The sequence below is a fragment of the Triticum aestivum genome, chromosome 7A (genome assembly GCF_018294505.1).
Source record: "Triticum aestivum cultivar Chinese Spring chromosome 7A, IWGSC CS RefSeq v2.1, whole genome shotgun sequence".
Classification (NCBI taxonomy): domain Eukaryota; kingdom Viridiplantae; phylum Streptophyta; class Magnoliopsida; order Poales; family Poaceae; genus Triticum; species Triticum aestivum.
In genome coordinates this window covers 670,972,024-670,979,373 of record NC_057812.1, presented here as the reverse complement: position 1 = coordinate 670,979,373, position 7,350 = coordinate 670,972,024, and the positions used below count along the sequence as shown (strand labels likewise).

The 7,350-nt window shown below is 45.0% G+C and overlaps 1 long non-coding RNA gene across 1 annotated transcript; it reads left to right on the top strand.

The window, feature by feature from the left end:
* The first annotated feature begins 1,644 nt into the window (after positions 1-1,644).
* On the top strand, positions 1,645-7,031 carry LOC123149147 (uncharacterized). Its single transcript, XR_006474419.1, has 4 exons — positions 1,645-1,784; positions 1,897-1,968; positions 2,058-3,411; positions 6,533-7,031. It is a non-coding gene; the product is annotated as an uncharacterized lncRNA (long non-coding RNA).
* Positions 7,032-7,350: the final 319 nt, after the last annotated feature.

Genomic DNA, 7,350 nt, shown 5'->3' with positions numbered 1-7,350 from the left:
TATGTTAAATTATGATATACATGTTCATAATAATGCGATTGTGTAAATAAATGTTCATCAAATTCTGCCCGTGAATTACCTTCTACTTTGATCAGAAATTTGGTAAGTAAATAAAAGTGAAATTGGTTCAGAAGGTAAGTAAATTAAATTGATTGATTATCATATAGTAAAGGTTGGACGAAGGGGTGATGGGAAGAAAGGTGAAATGAGAACCTTATGCTTTTTTAAGTAGTAGATAGATAGATAGATTTCCTCGGGGTTTTATTGTCTTTTTCCTTTGTTTTCTTTTGTTTCTTTTTTTGTTTTCTTTATTTCTTTTGGCTTTCTTCTTCATTTTTAATTTTTTCCTTTTATTTTTTCTTATGTTTGTTTTCATTTTGCACTCTGCATTTTCGGTATGTCAGAAACAGTTTTTTAGTATGTGATCAACATTTTTTGTATGCACATTCAACATTGTCCTATCGCTTATTCAACATTTTTTAAATACTTGTTCAACATTTTAACACTTATTCAACATTATTCAAATATTCACTCAACATTTTTTAATACTATTCAACATTCCTCAAACACTTATTCAATGATTTAAATACCTGTTCAATATATTTCAAATATGCGCTCAACATTTTTAATACTTATTCAACATCTCTCAAATACTCGTTCAACATTTTAAATACTCATTCAACATTTTTAAAATACTTCTTCAACATTTTCAATTAATTGTTCACTATTTTTTATTACTTATTTAACATTTTTTCAAATATTTGTTCAACGTTTTTAATACTTATTCAACATTTCTCCAATACTTGTTCAATATTTTCAAATACTCGTTCAACATTTTTTAATACTTATTCAATATTTTTCCTAATACTCTTTCAACAATTTTTAATACTTATTCAACATTTTTTCGAATACATGTTCAAGATTTTTCAAATGTGTTTTTGAAGACTATCAAAGGAGGTGGAGTATCTTAAAGTACTATGCAGTTCCCGAGCGTTGCAACGGGAGTTTAAACATTCTAATAGATTAGCCCGAGATTGCACATTATTGATGTGTTAAAATCTTAGCAAGCCTTTGTATGCAATTGTCATGATTTACCTGTCATTTTATTCTTAACCACTTATTTTGCTAAGTTAATAAAACATGAGATAATTGATTCTATTTTAGGGAGAATGGATGTGACAAAAAATCAAAGAGGAGAAGCAAAGAGCTGGACGTATATAAGGAAGGTTGGATGAAATATTCTAGTACATTAAATTATGATATACATGTTCATAATAATGCGATTGTGTAAATAAATGTTCATCAAATTCTGCCCGTGAATTACCTTCTACTTTGATCAAAAATTTGGTAAGTAAATGAAAGTGGAATTGGTTCAGAAGGTAAGTAAATGAAGTTGATTGAAATGAGAACCTTATGTTTTTTAGGTAGTATATATATATATATATAGATAGATAAAGAAAAGTACAAAAATAAAACAAAAAACAGAAAAAGATTAAAAAAAACAGGCCATGGCGTCCGCGCGGCTGTGTCGGCCCATCTGGGGTTTCCCCGACGCGAGGCTTTTGGCAGGCTTTTGCCCCTGTCTCGCTGAAAGCGAGAAATAGGGGCGCCCTCGCCGGGACGCCTCTTCCAGCCGCAGCCCTAGCGTGACTCGAAAAGAAAAAACCCCGCAGCCCTAGCCCGCCGCCACCCCGTGCTGTGCTCGCATCCTCTCCGTCCCCCGCCGCCACCCCGTGCTCTGCTCGCATCCTCTCCGTCGCCAGCACCGCCGCTCGTCCAAGATGGTACGCTGACCCCTTCGATCGATTTCGAATGCCTGCTCCCGTCGTCTGATCGCACGCCGTAGCTTGATTCTCTCTCTGTCGGTCTCGTGACCTCGCTTGGGGATCGGAGCAGGTGCTGCAGAAGCTCGAGAAGCCCAAGCACAAGAAGAAGCGCCTCGCGCAGTCCCCCAACTCCTTCTTCATGGTACGTGCGTGTCGCTGTCGCGTATAGAATCTGGTGGTTGATTGCTCTCTTAGCCTGCCCCCTAACGATGCGTTCGTCTCTGCGTGCAGGATGTAAGTGCCAGGGCTGCTTCAACATGTAACTGCAAGATGAGTTCATCATCTTTCCCCCCGCTTTACCCCTGTCTTCCTAGCAAATGCTCTACATACACAATAGCAACATAAATTCTGATGGCCGGTGGAGTGTACTATTGACCAGAGGAACTGATATTAAAAAAAATTGCTATGCCTTGGTAAAGATTAGGTTTCTTTATGCAATTTTGACATAGAGATGCTGATGTGTGAGAAGGTCTGTAGATTTAGGAACATGTGCATCTTCTAGTAATACAGGTGTTGTGCTTCGCTCATGATGTGCCCTTGTCGGTCGCCTGTGCTAATGCTGCCGTTGGTACTGCTCGACTAGTTGAAACATTCGAGTTAAATGGATTGAGACATGTCAGATGTCACCTCGTAGGTCAAGCTTACTCAAAACTTCGAGCTGATTATACTAATTTTAAATTTGAAGATCATTCCTCGTCAAATGTTGGATCTGCCTCCTTTGATAGTATGTTGTTTGTCTGTCCCTGATTTATATTGATGCTTATGTACCTACCAAGTTCAGTTAACTTATTCATTCGCAAAAAATAAACTGTAGTTCAGTTAAGTCATTATGACTGATGTTTCCAACTTTCTGTTGTCTTGATCACAGAACGACCGTGTTCAGCCACTCTCAGACCATGGTGGTGTGCGCAGGGTGGCAGACGGTGCTCTGCCAGCCTACAGGAGGAAAGCGCGAGGGATGCTCCTTCCACCGCAAAGGCAACACAAAGGGAGGGTTTGGTTCTCGTAGCAACTTTTGTCTGCATTGCATGCTTGACCTAGTTGGGCTTGGCTGAGGGAAAACAGGCAAAAAACCAACATCTGCGTGTTGTTTGTTTGCCTGCATACCCTCTAGCTTGCGTGGGCGTGACGAAAGGTGGCCTGTTTGGTTGCTCGCTTGTTTAGACGGAAACACAAGGCATTGGCGTGTTCCGTAGCCCTCATAGAGGCCAACCAGGCCCGCACAGGAGGAAAATGGGTTGTTTGATTCCCTGTGTTCACTGTTGGGCCTGAATCGCACGGAACTTAAAGCAGCTCCCAGGCAGGCCCGCTAGGAACGTCCAAATGGCAGTTTTTTCAAAGTCAGTCCACGGGATGCACGTGGGCGGCGGTGGCTGCACGCGAGTAGCCACACTCGAGAAGTCGCGTTGTCTTCTGAAGCACCAACAATAATTACCCTCACCTTCCCTCACCGCTCTCTCTCTCTTCACTCTTCCACTCTCACACCGTCAGTGACGGCGATCAGCGGATCGGAGATCAGCAAGGCGACCACCGTCCAGACTTCACTGGTGTCAGCAACATCAACGGCATCTTTTCGGTAATGGCGGTAAGCCGTATTTTCAGCTCCTAACCTACTATTTCACATTTGATCTGCGTTTAGATTAGATCCGTGTTCTAGGGGAATAGGCAATCAGGGTAAATAGTCATAGGATTGACCATAACTTAACGATGAGTACTAAGTAGCCATGGATTTTAGGGTTCTGATCTGGATTGAGTACAAGGGGAATGGAGATTGGGGGTTAATCTTACACGGTAGTTTCAAATCTTAGGCCCGGTGACCCTCAAGGTGGTTGGAGTGGTGGGGGCTTTTGGCCTTGTTCTTGTCCTCCGGCTGATCCACCGTTTTGTCGTCCTCACCAGAGTCGATTGGCAAAGTATGATGGCCTGGCTCCGGCGCCCTGACAACCATCTCCTCCTCATGCTCCAAACCGATGACCTCTGATGCCACCAAAGTCCTATTCCATTACGCTGCGGCATGCTCGTCATGAGAAGCTCTCTGTACTTGGCCCACCTTGCCCTTTGTCTACGCTCGCCGGAGTCGGCCTGATTCATGGCCCAGCGAATATGTTGGGCTGTTGGCTGACATAGCGCCCTTCGCTAGGTCAGGAATCAACGTCTTCAACTCCTCCATCGTCGCCTTCTTCACCATAGTGTCTGCCCCCTTGTGCATGTCTACAATGCTGCTGAAGTTCAAGCACTTCCATGATGTTCCCGAACTTGGTGCGGTCATCGAGCGAGCATTCAGTGCCCCAGGCATTGGATGGAGGCCGGATGCTCGCTCGATGACCGCACCAAGTTCGGGAACACCATGAAAGCGTGCTTGAACTTCAGTAGTATCGAAGGCATGCATAAGGAGGCAAATGCTGTGGTCAGGAAGGCGATGACAGAGGAGTTGAAGACGTTGATTCCTGACCCAGCGAAGGGTGCTACGTCAGTCTACATCCTTCGCTGGGCCATGAATCAGGCTGACTCCGTCGATGCTGGACAAAGGGCACGGTGGACCAAGTATAGGGCTCCTCAAGGCCAGTGTGCCTGAATAGGACTTTGGTGGCGCCAGAGGTCATTGGTTTTTGAGCTGGAGGAGAAGAAGCGGTGGAGATGGTGGTCAGGACGTCGGAGCCAGGCCATCGTAATTTGCCAATCGATTTGGACTCCGGCGACAATGACAATACGGTGGTCCAACGGGAGGACAAGAACGAGGCCAAGGGTCCCCACCGCTCCAACCGCCTCAAGGGTTGCTGGGGCTTAAGATTTTAAGCTACTGTGTAAGATTAACCCCCAATCCCCCCCCATTCCTCTTGTACTCAATTCGTATCGGAACCCTAAAATCCATGGGTACTTAGTACACATCGTCAAGTTATGGTCAATCCTATAGCTATTTACCCCGATTTCCCATTCCCCTGGGATGCGGATCGAATGCGAAATACTAGGTTAGCAGGTGAAAATATGGCTTGCCGCCATTGCTGAAGTGCTTCGGGTGATGTTGCTGACGCTGGTGAAATTCGGTCGGTGGTTGCCTTGTTGATCTCCGATCCGTTGATCGCTGCAGCCGTCGCCGGTTTGAGAGTGGAAGAGTGGAGAGAGAGTGGTCAGGAAAGTTGAGGGTAATTATTGTCGGCGCTTCGGGAAACAACGTGACTTCTTGAGCTCGCGTGCAGCCGCCGCTGCCCACGTGCATCATGCGGGCTTGTCTCTGAAAAAATTGCCGATTTGAACGTTCCTAGCGGTCCTGGCTGGGAGCTGCTTTAAGTTCTGTGCGATGCAGGCCCAACAGTGAACACAAGCAACCAAACAGCCAATTTTCTTCCTGTGCGGGCTTGGTTGGCCTCTATGCGGGCTACCAAACATGCCCTAAGCTGTACGCCTGACCTTTGGGGAAATGAAGCCATCCAGATCATTACTTTCTAATCGCCGTTGTTTGCTCGTCGGTTTTTGTTAATTGTTATGCTTGCCCTTTTGCCAACCTGAACGTTGTAGCAACTCGTGTTGTTGGTCCTGCACTCTGTGTCGCCTGTTGGTCCTTCTGTTTGCCTGTCCAATCTAGCTATCTATGCAAGTTCAATTTTTAGAATTTAGTTCTCTCGCAGTGTTCAAAAACATGGATTGGGCCCTGTTGATGACCTACGACTGCGAGAGCATGATAGTTCCAAGAGAAGCATTATTAATATAGCAGAAATCTGATTGATCACTAAAGTTCTTATTATAAGATTCAAAACAATAATATGATTGAACGTTAATATAATACAGGGAATGCTATATCTATTTTTATGTATAGTGATACAATAACGACGAATCCAAGCCGTTGGTTATGTGAACTCGGAGGTGTCATTTGTTTTCAGAGTTCCCATGTTCCGTTCGTCAGCAGTCCACCGAAGAAGAAGACGCCCGCAACAGCCAGCGACTGCGTCACGATCGCCTTCTCCATCCTCACCCGCGAGGCTCGTTCTCCTCCCTCCACCGCACTGAAACCCTAGCTAGTTCCACCTATCTTTGTTTTCTTTTTGTTTCGATGAATTGCTTCTTGGTCACTTCGTCTCTGATCTCATAACCCTCGGTCGTTTCCGTGAATTTTTTAGCGGATACTGTTGTAGGAAGTAACACTGTGGTTACCTACCTGAGGCCAGAATTAGAGTAGATCTAGTGGATTGATCCGAGTAGGCAAGCATTTTAACTCAACTAGCTACCTGATCGCATACTTAACCAGTGTTCTGTTTTGATTAGTGAGCAGATTTGAGTCCCCTGAAATGAAATAAAGAAAAACAAATTTGACCAGAGGAAAGTTGCATTTCGAAACCTCTGAACAACATCTCAATGCATCGAAAAACGTCGTATCGGTCAGAGGGATAGAGCTGCACACACTTGTCGGTTTTATTTAGAGTGTGCTGCTAGCCGAAAGGTGGCACTAGCATCCCTTGGCTATACATCTTTCTTATGTTCTGAATGTACTGATTTCACACACAAAATCTTTTGAGTTTAGCAATTTAACTGAAGGGAGACACCTCTGTAAGCAAGTTTTTTCGCCTTCTGGGTGCATCGTGTATTTATTTATCCATGCTTCTTACTCCTGGGGCATATTAAGTTTCTTTGACAGACAGGCACACATGTTTGATCTGCAAAATATCATGTGCTTATCCGTGGCTCTAATTATTGGTGCTCATTTTGCACAGAATATCATGCTCTTCCTATGGCGATCTCGTCTACTACTGCGACGGAGGTGTTCACCGGTGTGGAGGTTTCAACTCCACGTCTCCCATCCAGTGCCAAATGTTGGAGAAATTCTACCAGAATGGCATTCTAAAAGCCCCCCTTGCATCACCCCCAACTCACATCTCCTTCTCGGTATGGCATGTTGGAAGTGACTCTTGGTCTTAAGTACAGTATCCTGATCTTGTGGCAATAGACCAGATTGTGGAATTCAGTGACCAGTTCCTTCTCTCGGATGGCTTTGGGAGCTGGTGGTTTGCGGTGACATGCTTCTCATGCACAATGCTTCTAATGGGCTCTACTGCCTCAACATGTAAATCAAGCCTGCGGTATGGATGGTTGTGTAGAAGCTGAACAACTGGGCACTGAAGCCTGCGGTATGAATGGGTGTGGACAGGGGCCGTTATTTATTTTTTTTGAAACGGAGGGGCCGTTATTTGGGTGTCACTGAAACCTGCATCATGTTCACCCGCCTCCCCTGTTTCAGTTTTACATAATGTACATATTTCTGTGCGGAAACGCTCCTTCGCGAGCGAGCGTTCCAACGAGCGATCTCGTATCCTCACGCTATCGGAAGCCAAAGAACAGATGGGCCCACCAACGTTAATGCATCAGCCCACATGCGCGTGTACATTGCTCGACCTTCCCTACTCTCTCTCTCTCCCGTGAACTCTTAATCTTCGCCCCCCCCCCCCCCTGATTTCAATGGGTGGGGCCTCGATTTACCTTAAATGACATTCCAGACTTGCTAAAAAAAGCAAAGTGCAGCCTGTCGGAAATC